General features: G+C 43.9%; 1 pseudogene across 1 annotated transcript in view; it reads left to right on the top strand.

Annotated features, from left to right (window-relative positions):
• Positions 1 to 11,762: 11,762 nt before the first annotated feature.
• LOC148501725 (uncharacterized) overlaps positions 11,763 to 14,767 on the top strand; it is a 138,129-nt pseudogene continuing 135,124 nt past the window's right edge. Inside the window, exon 1 of the transcript XR_015870022.1 lies at positions 11,763 to 11,820. The product of XR_015870022.1 is annotated as an uncharacterized LOC148501725 (transcript). The remainder of the gene's footprint in view (positions 11,821 to 14,767) is intronic.

Raw genomic sequence — 14,767 nt, forward strand, 5'->3', positions numbered from 1 at the left:
ACACACAGTAGTATCCCCAGATTTTCGGATGAAGGTACTCACCATTACAGTCTAGTAGAATTATTTATTTCAGGAACAAAACAAATTTGAAAGACACACACTTTTTAGTCGACATATCGGTCCACACAAGGACCATTCTCAAGACCAGTGTCTGTTACATCAAAAATAACAAAAAATGGCATCTATATGGTGAGTAGAATAGCATAATGCATTTCCATTTCGAACTCCATAGATGCACCCGAATGAATAAATGAGAAATCGCATGTAGGGTCACAAAACCACTTATAACATCAGAAACAGAGCTCAAAAAAACATGGAAACAAATAAGTCAGAGACAGGAGACACACACATCAACCCAGCGCATGGAGCTCCGAGCGTCCTGTCCAGTATACACATCAATACATTTTCTTTGTTGCTTTAAGCCTTCTCCATTGAATTTTTAATATTGACTATATTTATACCATTTGTATTGTCCATGTTTCTCTGTGTTTCTCTGTGTTGAAATAAATTGTATACTATTTTTTTTTAAGTACAATTTACATATCATTGTGGTTTTTTTTATATATGCATTCCCCACTATGCACTAATGACACTTTAAATGCACTAAAAACACTTAACATTGTTATTTCAACCATTAGCTTTCTTTTTATATAAATACCTGGTTCTATGCATGTTGCACTCATTTTTGCACATACACACTTTATTCTTGCACCTTAATAGTGTTTTAAAGCACACATCTATTTATTTATTTATTTGACCTTTATAAAGGCACTTTGGACTTTTAGGCGCTCTATATGAAATCCACTAAATAACACCAATAGCTTTAAGTACAAAGCGTATCAGACTTTGTTAAAAAATAAGATGCATCTTCTGTTGTATATCTGATATCAAGTGTATCATTTTCATAACTTTCTCAAAAAATATTTATGACTTGTGTGAGCTACCTCATCATTCAAAACTAACAGGCGAAGATGAATGAGTTAGACACGATAACATAGAAACCAACAGCCAATCAGCTCATCAGGATACTAAGCTGCTGTCCAATGAGAAGTCTGACAAGCACATAAACACTCCCCCACGCGGTAACAAATGTCCCTCACCAAGCACAACTCTATTGGCTGAGAGAAACACATTGGACACGCCCACTGTCAGCCAGAGAGCAGGTTATTTATTTCAAATATTACAGTTATAACATATATATGATAGTTCAGTTAGAAAATACTACCCCTAAAGATGGTCATGATGTCTGTAGGCTCAAGTTCACAAGCAAAAGATATTTTTATATAGGCTGAAGGTTATAAGCATATATAAAAGATTTGGAGACAAGCTATTCATGAATAAGAAGCAATAACAAATGCATGCAATTAGCTTAATCCAAGTTCCTTATTGATTACTCATGTAAGTAGAACATACATCTAACAACGTATCATAGCTTTATGCCAGGTAGTCTCTTGATACACGTAAACATTAGAAAAGTAGTTTGGTTGTAGCAGTGGTTAGTAGACTTCTTTGAAATGTATTTCTGCATGATGTATGAGTACAATTTCTGGTATGCCTTTGGCTATAGTGAAGCCATCTAGATGAGCTGTTCAAGCTGAATTTCTTTATTCATTCCTGTGAACCCATATTTCTTTCCACATCAAAACAAAAATAACGAAAACACAAAAAAACAATTTGAAAAGTTTAAACAAGGTAACCTCAACTCAGAGAGCTCAATAAGGATCCCGTGTCAGGAGAAATATTACTCTTCCTGAGATTTGTTCCTTAAATTAAATACTTTCCACTCACAAACTATCAACTGTAGATTATGGTTTAAGTAAAACCATTCTTGTTATCATTTCACACACTCAGAGCATGGGAATGGATTCTCACCTGTGTGACTTCTCTGATGTCTAACAAGATATGATTTCTTTGTAAAACATTTACCACACTCAGAACATGGAAATGGCTTCTCACCTGCGTGACTTTTCTCATGTGTAACAAGAGTTGATTTGTGTGTAAAACATTTCCCACACTCAGAACATGGAAATGGTTTCTCACCTGTGTGACTTCTCTGATGTCTAACGAGATGTGATTTCTTTGTAAAACATTTTCCACACTCAGAACATGGAAATGGTTTCTCACCTACGTGACTTCTCTCATGTGTAACAAGAGTTGATTTGTGTGTAAAACATTTCCCACACTCAGAACATGGAAATGGTTTCTCACCTGTGTGACTTCTCTGATGCACCACAAGATCCGATTTCTGTGTAAAACATTTCCCACACTCAGAACATAGAAATGGTTTCTCACTTATGTGACTTTTCTCATGTCTAACAAGATATAATTTCTGTGTAAAACATTTCCCACACTCAGAACATGGAAATGGCCTCTCACCTGTGTGAATTCTCTGATGTCTAACAAGAGCTGATTTGTATATAAAACATTTTCCACACTCAAAACATGTAAATGGCATCACACCTGTGTGACTTCTCTGATGTCTAACAAGATCTGATTTTTGTAAAAAACATTTCCTACACTCAGAACATGGAAATGGTTTCTCACCTGTGTGACTTCTCTGATGTGCAACAAGATCTGATTTCTGTGTAAAACATTTCCCACATTCGGCACATGAAAATGGCTTCTCACCTGTATGACTTCTCTCATGTGTAACAAGAGCCGATCTCTGTATAAAACTCTTCCCACACTCAGAGCATGTAAATGGCCTCTCTCCTGTGTGACTTCTCTGATGTATAACAAGATGTGATTTCTGTGCAAAACATTTCCCACACTCTGAACATGGAAATGGTTTCTCACCTGTGTGAATCCTTTTATGTGTTACAAGATCTGATTTCTGTATAAAACATTTTCCACACTCAGAGCATGGAAATGGTTTCTCACCTGTGTGACTTCTCTCGTGTGTAACAAGAGTTGATTTGTGTGTAAAGCATTTCCCACACTCAGAACATGGAAATGGTTTCTCACCTGTGTGACGTCTCTTATGTGTAACAAGTGCTGATTTGTATGTAAAACATTTCCCACACTCTGAACAGGGAAATGGCCTCTCACCTGCCTTAGCTGGCTGATGGGTAATAAGCTGTGTGTTCTGTGTAACATATTTGGCATCTATAGAACAATGAAACACTGCATCTACTGTAAGAGATGTAGCAGATGTACCAATACCAGAGTAATCAGAAAAACATTCCCCTTGATTAGAGGGATCAGATGACATAACTGGGGTAATAGGGTTTTCTTCTGGAGAATCCTGAGTGATGTTATTTTCTATTACACCATCTGGAAATAAAATGAGACATTCCTGCTGTTAAATCCATCTGCTGGGAATAAAATAAATATATGGTAATACATGTTTCCCTATAAGTTCTTTTTATAATTGAGTTTATGTTTGAAAAAAATAATTTCATATAGTTGGTAAAACAAGTTGTAAAGTAGGTTAGTTATAGGGAAAGTTGGATAGTGTGTGACCAGCTTAAGGAACTGAGTAAACAAACGGCGCCAGGGATCAGTCTATAACATACTATAAGCCGATCATATCTACGTGATTCAGTTTGGACTCAAAATAATGAAACATCTTTTGCAATCCTATAATATTCTTTGGTGAATAATGACAAAAGAATAGGGGTGGGGTGAAATTTTGGTATAAAAAAATATCCCTGTATCCAAATAGCGCTATTAGTGTGCATACCAGAAATATAATCTTTGTGGCTTATCTGTAGGCCTTGCTTTGGATCTCCACCATGTCCCTGAGATTTGGATTCCGCCGTATCACACGTGAGTACAAGAGATTATATCCCTATACTTATATAAACTGGTGCTTCCAAAGACAACAGTTCTAAAGCTGTAGGTAGAAGCGTCAGGCTCTGCTGAAATGAGTGACGAGGAAGGACGGTGAAGTTCCCAATGCGTTTTGTCCCTAACAAGGCCCTGGTGAGAAGCGTCTCCTAAGGGGATCCAGAGCAGCCTTGGAAACCGAAGACTGGCTTCAGTAACAGGAGAATGACTTAAAACCAGTGAGTCTGATTAGTTATATGTTGTGTCCATTCCCACTTGTCTTAGTGGCCCAGGAAAGCCCAGTCTATGGACAGAGGACGTGTAAGTACTGCAGGAAGGCCTATTAGAAAAGCAAGGTAGATCAGACATCGGGCCTGATTCAGTAAGGATTGCAACTGCATCTGCAGATCGAGCGATTGTTAGGCACTGCGCCTGAGTGACAGGCTGTGAGTGTTCGGAGGTGGTGACTGGGGGAATGGTCGGTGAAATGCAGGCCTGCCCGTCTGTTAGAACGCCGTTGCGTGGGAGTGCATAAATTGGCCACTGAGAATGCATACGCAGCTTTGATTACTTACTGTGTACTTGCAAAATCTGCGATGGGTCAGGCCTGCTGTAACTGTGCATGAGGGGCCAATGGGCGTCCATGGTGCCGATGTATACGCAGGACTGCGAGGTATTACTGATGTGAGAAAGCAGCAGTGGGCGTCTATGCTGGCTGAGCAGTGGCAGGCATAACCATATTTTCGCAGCTGCATTGCGTGCGATTAAGCAGCTGCGATCACCGTACTAATTCAGGCCCTTAGTGCCTTAGAGAGGATATCCCCAACAGGTACAAGTGAATAGTGGGTGGTGATTACAGAATAGCCGTCACTAACACTGCCAAGCAGGAAATAAATATTGCTTAGAATGATGGCACTGTGACAGCGGCGGGATCCATCTGTGTCAGTCACTGCGGTGTAGTGGCCGCATGTTGTTACAGGGGGGTAACGATGCGGAATGAGGTATACGTTCCCCTGACCCACAGATATAGGAAGCCCCTCACACTTTAATACTGTTCAAACTGTAGTGTTCATCCTAGCACCTTGCACCTGTCACAGCCCATGCAGTTCCTCTTTCCTGCCTGGGGTGTCGCTCTCTACACTGGTGCTTCTATCACACTCTAGTCTAATTCTCAGCAGTTTGTTGCATCAGCTGAGTGTGCTAGAAGCACCAGAGAAGACAGTGACACCCCTGGGAGGAAAAAGGAACTGCACAGGTTATTTCAGGTGCATGGTACTAGGATGAAAACTGTAACTGTACCGTTTCCAAGTCATCAAAATGCGGGTCAGTGAGGTAGATGGAATTTATCTGCGCCTCTTCTGCTCTATGACATGGTGGGGCAAGCATCATCTTCTACCATCCCAAGTGCCCCCGTAGTCCCAACAGGTGTCTTTACAAGTCAGCTATATAGCAAATCACACACCAATAAAAATGTAGGTGATTCCGGCTGTTATACATCTTTCATCAATTAAAATAAAAAGAATGAAATCATTACAGAGCACAGTATATACAAATATTAATACTGCAAGTGCACAGACAGGATTATGTGTAATGCCACATGTGGTAGTGCACAGACAGGATTATGGGTAATGCCACATGTGGTAGTGCGCATGGAGGATCATGGGTAATGTTACACAGGGTCTCATACAATTGATCAGAGATGCCAACTCTAAGGTGACATGGTATGATGGGGAGAGCAGGAGATCAATAGATGCCTGATGGCTCCTGAGGAGACTAGTCAGATCTGAGGAGGAGAGCAGGAGTATAATAGGGGCTGATGGCTCCTGATGTATGAGATACACCAGAGAGTGTGGGGAGGACACTGGTCAGATCTCTGGGCTGGTAACACACAGTGACATAATGTGAAGGAGAGATCAGGAGTATAATAGAGGCTGATGGCTCCTGATGTATGAGATACACCAGAGAGTGTTGGGAGGAGACTGGTCAGATCTCAGGGATGGTAACACACAGTGACATGATGTGAGGGGGAGAGCAGGAGTATAATAAGGGCTGATGGCTCCTGATGTATGAGATACACCAGAGAGTGTGGAGAGGATACTGGTCAGATCTCTGGGCTGGTAACACACAGTGACATGTTGTGAGGGGGAAAGCAGGAATATAATAAGGGCTGATGGCTCCTGATGTATGAGATACACCAGAGAGTGTGGGGAGGAGACTGGTCAGATCTCTGGGCTAAATCAGTGACATGATGTGAGAAGGAGACCAGGAGTATAATAGGGGCTGATGGCTCCTGACTCCCCCACTGGGCAGATATATTTCATTAGTTTGTAGTGACAGAGGAGAGTGTAGGATAAGAGATTGTTGTAGTAACTGAGCAAGGAGAATGTCTCTTTTCTAAAACAAGTGTTTATTACTCACCTATGCTGATATCTGTAGGGATATCCTCCTGCTTACACTGCTGATCACCCCTCACATATGTCTCTTCTTTTCCCTCTATATCTTCTGCCTTCACATCAGTCACATTCGTCTCTTCTTTTCCCGCTATATCTTCTGCCTTAATATCAGTCACATACGTCTCCTCTTCTTCCTCTGTATCTTCTGCCTTAATATCAGTCACATACGTCTCCTCTTCTCCCTCTATATATTCTGCCTTAATATCAGTCACATACGTCTCTTCTTCTTCCTCTATAGCTGCTGCCTTATTATCAGTGACATATGTCTCCTCTTCTCCCTTTATATCTTCTGTCTTCATATCAGTCACATACGTCTCTTCTTCTCCATCCATAGGTTCTACTGTAAAATAACGTAGGTCTTCGCCCTAATAACATACAAGACAATAAGATAACACTCTAATAATATTGGATTTCAATAAGGGAAATAAAACAGTAAGATATTAGTGTATAAAATACATGTAAAGCTTTTCTATAGAGATTATAATGAAAAGTCACTTTGGTATATTGGGGAGACCCTTAATCCCATCTACCTGATGCTCCTGTGGGGTCCTGTGATTCTCCTCTGTACAATCCTGTAAATAAAGAGGACGGGGACATCTCTCTGGGGTATTTCTGTTACTGGGTCCATCTGTAGGAGACACACAGTGACTGAGTACATTGTATAGATGTGATTATCAGATGATGTGTATATAGGGGGCCCCCATAACTGCTCTACCCTGTACAATAAATTACAATCTCCTCTTACCCAGTGATGTGAGGGGCCGGTGATTCTCCATCATCACGTCCTTGTATAGACCCCTGTGTTCCTCTATATACTCCCCCTCCTGCATGGAGACATAGACAGTGACATCCTGACACCTTATAGGAACCTGACACACACAATAATACAGTCATCACCCAGACACATCCCCCGGTGTTACTGTATAATGTCCCATTCCCAGCAGTCACCTCTCCAGTCATCACCCAGACACATCCCTGGTGTTACTGTATAATGTCCCATTCCCAGCAGTCACCTCTCCAGTCATCACCCAGACACATCCCCTGGTGTTACTGTATAATGTCCCATTCCCAGCAGTCACCTCTCCAGTCATCACCCAGACACATCCCCTGTTGTTACTGTATAATGTCCCATTCCCAGCAGTCACCTCTCCAGTCATCACCCAGACACATCCCCTGGTGTTACTGTATAATGTCCCCTTCCCAGCAGTCACCTCTCCAGTCATCACCCAGACACATCCCCTGGTGTTACTGTATAATGTCCCATTCCCAGCAGTCACCTCTCCAGTCATCACCCAGACATATCCTCTGGTGTTACTGTATAATGCCCCATTCCCAGCAGTCACCTCTCCAGTCATCACCCAGACACATCCCTGGTGTTACTGTATAATGTCCCCTTCCCAGCAGTCACCTCTCCAGTCATCACCCAGACACATCCCCTGGTGTTACTGTATAATGTCCCATTTCCAGCAGTCACCTCTCCAGTCATCACCCAGACACATCCCCTGGTGTTACTGTATAATGTCCCATTCCCAGCAGTCACCTCTCCAGTCAGCAGCTGAATGATCTTGTTGGCAAGTTCCATGATCTTCTGGTCATTGTGTCTCTCATGTATCAGTGAGTGAGGTGGATTCACCGTAATGGGGCGCTGGGTCCTGCTCAGTCCTCCTGACACACAGGGACAGGTGCTGGGTGTCTCACAGTCACCGGATGTCTTCACTACTGTGTAACCCTGTGTATTGGGGAAAGACACCAAATATCACTGCATACACTCCCAGATATCACTGTGACACTCCCAGACCCGCTCAACTCCTCAGTCATGTCCCTGTATTATTACTATAGATACAAGTGATGTCACTGTGATGATTCCAGACCCTCTCACCTCCCCAGTCAGCAGGTAGATGATCTCCAGGGTGAGATTTAGTATCCTCTCAGTCATGTGACTCCTGTCCGTGTCCATTCTCAGTGATTAGTGATTTATACAGGACGCATCTCACCCTTACGTGACTTCTAGTAATAAGGATCTGACTCCTCAGTGAACAGAAATCTAGGAATAAATATAATTATTAGAAGTTATTTCTTACTAGTTATTTATGTAGTGAGCACATATTACACAACACTTTACAGGGAATATTTAATCACCTGTCCCTGCCCCAGTGAAGCTTACAATCTACATTTCCTACCACATGGACACAAACATACTAGGGCTACTTTTAAAATAAACCAACTAACCTACCAGTATGCACATGGAAGACACCAATGCAAACACAATAAGAACATACAAAATCCACACTGACAGGGTCTTGGTCGGGATTTGAATTCACAACCTCAGTGCTGAGTAGTAATACTGTCCATTACGCTATCACGTTGCCCATATAAACATAAAAGAGTACACTGAGTGACCACTAAGTCCCCTCATTCCCAGAGACATAGAGTCATGGTCAGTGTTTCTCATATCTTCCTCTGACCCAGCTTCATAGGGCTGCACAGTGACCACCATATGGCAATGCTGGAGGTTACACCAATGGTCCTCTCATGGCCAAGAGTCCTGGATCTCCAAGACACATACTTTATGCAATTTGCCTGAGGAAGCGGACCTGATAGTTGTATAGGGGTTACACCGACACTACCAGGTGCCCCCCTCTATTAATGACTTGGTAACCATGGTTGGCTTCAGCCTTTCTGGGTGAGAGGGTTAATAGTCCCATCCCTAGATATGAAGATGTTGCCCTCAGTGTTGGGGTAAAAATAATGGATGATTTGTTATTGTGGATGCATTGTATACACACGCTCTCCCTCTGGGTTTGAGTGTTTTGCAGGGACTCCTTCAAAATGTTGCTTTGGGGCCTCAAACCTCTAGTTACACCCATGGTACTGAGATGCCTATTCCGGGAGCTGGAAGAGATGGAATTAGTAACCCAACACCTGTTCTGGCAACTGAAACACATAGGACTACTGCTCCAACACCTATTCCAGCAGCTGGGATGAAGGACTCGGGTACTTAGAGCCCCATTCCGGCACCCAGAATGGATGGCTAAAATACTGGGACACCAATGGGGCAGCTGGATGGGATGAATACTGTTCCCGTATACCTATTCCGGCACGCAGAACTGCTGGCTAACATACCTAAAGCTCCATTATCGCACCTGGAGCAGATGGCTAAGGCAGATTGTGCTCCATACCGGCACCTGGACCTGCAGGCTAACGTACTCAGGGTTGCGCACTTGGGGGAATTCAGCGCGAAGGATGCGATGAGCCGATCCGGAGCCCATATTCACTGAGGTTTTCCCTCGCAGAGGTCCAATGTCAGCCCTACTGTACATGGCAGATCTGTGCGCAGCCCGGCATCACCTTCAAGCAATCCCACCTGGCAAATTTAAATCTATATTCATATGTGCTAGTAAGAATTGAATTGCATCATGTTTTTGCCCTTACATGGCTTCCTTTGCAGGAAATCAACTGTGTGTGTGTATATATATATATATATATTCTAGTAAAAAACCAGGAGCACACGATGTAATACAATTGTACATTTATATAGATGAAAGTACCATAAACATGAACATTTAAGGTAAAACAAAACATCTCATCAAAAGCCTGGTGAGACTGAGGAATCTGTATCTCCAAACACCGACGCTGTGTCCGTTATGCTCTGAGACAGCAGATCAAGCGTTACAGAGAGCCGGCGGGGAGTTCCGATACAGCCGTCAGCGCGTGAGTGCCACACCTCGCTGTGAGGTTCGTCACAGAGTAACCACATGAATCACCATCCCAGGCGCTCCCAGATGCATTTCATTCACAAAAACTTCATCAGTGGGTGTGTTCTAGTGCCCCATACACTACCTTATATCCAGCTGTCACTCATCATTATATATAATACACAAAGACTTCATCAGTGGGTGTGTTCTAGTGCCCCATACACTACCTTATATCCAGCTGTCACTCATCATTATATATAATACACAAAGAGTTCATCAGTGGGTGTGTTCTAGTGCCCCATACATTACCTTATATCCCGATGTCACTCATCATTATATATAATACACAAAGACTTCATCAGTGGGTGTGTTCTAGAGCCCCATACATTACCTTATATCCAGCTGTCACTTATCAATATATATATTACACAAAGAGTTCATCAGTGGGTGTGTTCTAGTACACCCTACATTACCTTACATCGCGATGTCACTCATCATTATATATAATACACAAAGACTTGATCAGTGGGTGTGTTCTAGTGCCCCATACATTACCTTATATCCAGCTGTCACTCATCATTATATATAATACACAAAGAGTTCATAAGTGGGTGTGTTCTAGTGCCCCATACATCACCTTATATCCAGCTGTCCCTCATCATTATATATAAAACACTGAAGCTGGGTACACACTGACAGAAACATTGGCCGATCAATTGATCGGCCAAGATATCTGCTGGCCATCGGCCAGTGTGTACCCACGATGTCGGTGAATGTCGTCGTTCACCGACATATCGCATTGGCTGTGCTGCACAGCTGATGGACAGATATATCTGCAGACCGCCCGTAGACACACAATGGCACTCGCGGGCAGACACAGATGATGGCCGTTCAGTGTTTGAACAACCATCATCTGCAGATATATCTGTATAGTGTGTACCCACCATTAGGGGTAAATTTACTAAAATGAGAGTTTTTAGAAGTGAGTTTTAGAAGTGATGTTGCCCATAGCAACCAGATTCTACTTAACATTTAACTAGCTCCTTCCAGAAGATAATAGCTACAAGCTGCTTGGTTGCTATGGGCAACACCACTTTTAAACCTCACTTCTAAAAACTCTCAGTTTAGTAAATTTACCCCATAGGCCCGAATTACTGTACCAAAGGGGTCTGCGCCACATGCATTATAGTAACAACAGAATCTGGTGGGCAGAGGGTGGGGGGTTCTGGGTGCTCAGAACCCCCCCTGCGTGCACACATGCCCCCTCTATGTGATTATACCTGCAGGGAGGAAGACTGTTATCACCACTTATTACAGATTAGCACCAGGACTGTCACCATCCTACCTGCCCTCCCCTGCAGCAGTCTCCCCGGTGTCTCTCTGCTCCTATTGTGCCCCCTCTCCCCGGCAGCAGCAGCAGCAGCAGAGGATGAGACAATGACTGAGTGACTCTGTGTCTACAGCGCTGCCCAGAGGAGATCACATGATAAATAGGGGGCAGGGCTCAGACCCGGAGAAAATGGCCGCCGCTCCCATAGTAACTGCCGGACCTGGTATACAAGAAAATGGCCGCCAGCCTCCTGCACTGGGGACATGTGTGGTCAGAGTCATTACAGAGGGGATCACATGATGCCACAGATTCCGACGGGGGGGGGGGGGGGAAGCGGCAGCCAATCGTACGGCAAGGCTGTAATGACGCAGCTCCGCCCACCCGCCGTCTCTATGGCTGCAGCCGTCACCGCCTCCCTGATAATGAGTTGACGGACGTAGCGACGAGCCAATCATATTGCAGAAAATACATAACTGGGTGAGACCCTAACACGTGACGTTGCAGAGAGGGCGGGGCTACATAGCGAAAGATTCCAGATACCTCAGCCGCCATTTTATCCATTTGGCAGCATCAGGTGATTATGTCATGTGACTTCTTATATGATATCTGTGATATTATCATTATTATATAGGGGGGAGGGGACTGTACAGTGATATATGAGGGGGAATAACACAGCTCCCAGCACACACTGATATATGGTATTATTATTATATAGGGGAGAGGGGACTGTACAGTGATATATGAGGGGAATAACACAGCTCCCAGCACACACTGATATGTGGTATTATTATTATATAGGGGAGAGGGGACTGTACAGTGATATATGAGGGGGAATAACACAGCTCCCAGCATACACTGATATGTGCTATTATTATTATATAGGGGAGAGGGGACTGTACAGTGATATATGAGGGGGAATAACACAGCTCCCAGCATACACTGATATGTGGTATTATTATTATATAGGGGAGAGAGGACTGTACAGTGATATATGAGGGGGAATAACACAGCTCCCAGCATACACTGATATGTGGTATTATTATTATATAGGGGAGAGAGGACTGTACAGTGATATATGAGGGGGAATAACACAGCTCCCAGCACACACTGATATGTGGTATTATTATTATATAGAGGGGAGGGGACTGTACAGTGATATATGAGGGGGAATAACACAGCTCCCATCACACACTGATATGTGGTATTATTATTATATAGGGGAGAGGGGACTGTACAGTGATATATGAGGGGAATAACACAGCTCCCAGCACACACTGATATGTGGTATTATTATTATATAGGGGAGAGGGGACTGTACAGTGATATATGAGGGGGAATAAAACAGCTCCCGGCACACACTGATATGTGCTATTATTATTATATAGGGGAGAGGGGACTGTACAGTGATATATGAGGGGGAATAACACAGCTCCCAGCATACACTGATATGTGGTATTATTATTATATAGAGGGGAGGGGACTGTACAGTGATATATGAGGGGGAATAACACAGCTCCCATCACACACTGATATGTGGTATAATTATTATATAGGGAGGAGGGGACCGTACAATGATATGAGAGGGAGTCACACAGCTCCCAGCACACACTGATATGTGGTATTATATAGGGGAGAGGGGACCGTACAGTGATATTTGAGGGGGAATCACACAGCTCCCAGCACACACTGATATGTGGTATTATTATATAGGGGAGAGGGGACAGTACAGTGATATATGAGGGGGAATAACACAGCTCCCAGCACACACTGATATGCAGTATTATTATTATATAGGGGGAGGGGACTGTACAGGGATATATGAGGGGGAATAACACAGCTCCCAGCACACACTGGTATGTGGTATGTTTATTATATAGGGGCAGAGAACCGTACAGAATTATATGAGGGGGAATAACACAGCTCCCAGCACATTGCAGTGTTCTCCCCAGAAATTTTTTCCAATCGGGTGGCATCCAAAAGTAGCCGGGTGGGTGCCTTAGCAATTATGCGCGCGCCGGAAAAAGGGGTATCTCCCTTGCCAATCCAGTCTGACAGGTCTCAGGCTGTTCCCCCACTGGCTCTCAGTCAAAAGTGCCCATTATACAGTGCCCCCTGTAGTTTTTACCTTTTATGCATTGTTTCCTGTAGTTTAACTTTGCCCTTATGCATTGCCCCCTGGCTGAAGTAGTGCCCCTATGTAGTGCTTCCAGACTGGTCCCTTATGCAGTGCCCCCAGGTTTAATAGTGTCCCTTATGCAGTGCCCCCAGGCTGGCCCCTTATGCAGTGCACCCAGGTTTAATAGTGCCCCTTATGCAGTGTCCCCAGGCTGGCCCCTTATGCTGTACCCCCAGGTTTAATAGTGTCACTTATGCAGTGCCCCGAGACTTAAATAGTGTCCCCAGGCTGGTCCTGGCCCCAGCCCAGCACTTACCTTTACTTGCTGGCCGCTCCCGCTACCTCGCGCTGAGTGGGATCTAAGTAGATCCAGCAGGCGCGCGGGGCAGGCTCCTCACGTCGTGGATGACGTCACCCACACAGTGCATCACTGGGAACGCTGGCCTCTTAAGCGATCGGAGGCTTCTTTAGCCTCCGGTCACTTCAGAGGCCAGCGTTCCACAGCGGGGGTTGGCGGGGAAAAGTGCTAGGGTGCAGGCTGTTTCTGCCGGGCGATGCGCCCGCAGTAAACAGCCTGGGGAGAACACTGCACTGATATGTGGTATAATTATTATTATAAAGGGGAGAGTCCAGGATTGTGCATTGGTATGTAAGTGTGGCCATTATCAGCCAAACTTGGGCAGAACTCAGGGATTCTACTGTACGTTTGTCTTTTTTCAAACTATCAAAACAGGTTTGTAGTGACCTAATGTTTATGTGGCTATTTATAATTTGCCAGTGTCTGTGAGGGCCATGAACAAATCTCTGCTTCCCCTTGTACTATTCCATAGTAACTTATAGTGGTGTCTGTCAGACTACTCTTGTAGCACGCACAAAGTACCACATTGCCTTGGTTGAAGAATGGACCTTGAAGAACATCTGCAGCCTTCATCTTTTACATTGTCCTCACCTATAACCCCACCCCATTGATTCTGAGGATTCTCACTGTGTACTAACATGTTTTAGCCCTGAAAAGGACTTATCGATCCATTTATATAGAGTATGTAGACACGGTTAACTCAATACTGAGGTGTGATTCTCTCTTCAGTGGCTGCTTTTCTTTTATGCTGAGCTGCCAAGCGTGCTTGTACTTCCTCTGAGGTCTCCTCACCTCTTGCCTCTCTCTAACTTCTAGCAGCTGAGGAGCTGCGACCCAGACTGGATGGCTTTTCTGAAACTTAGTCTTTGGTTGTGCTTTAAGAGTGAATAGTCCTGAATAGGTCCACACTTGTAAAGGTTGAGATGTGAAAGAACTAAACATAGGGCTCGATCCAATTAGGTGCGAATTGCAAGTAGCGAGTTTGTTTCTTGAAACTCGCACACTTCGCTGCGAAGCGCGCTCCCGAGAATTCTCCAATCCAATTAA

This window comes from Taudactylus pleione, unplaced genomic scaffold, assembly GCF_031769625.1.
Source record: "Taudactylus pleione unplaced genomic scaffold, aTauple2 ptg000504l, whole genome shotgun sequence".
NCBI classification, from domain to species: Eukaryota; Metazoa; Chordata; class Amphibia; order Anura; family Myobatrachidae; genus Taudactylus; species Taudactylus pleione.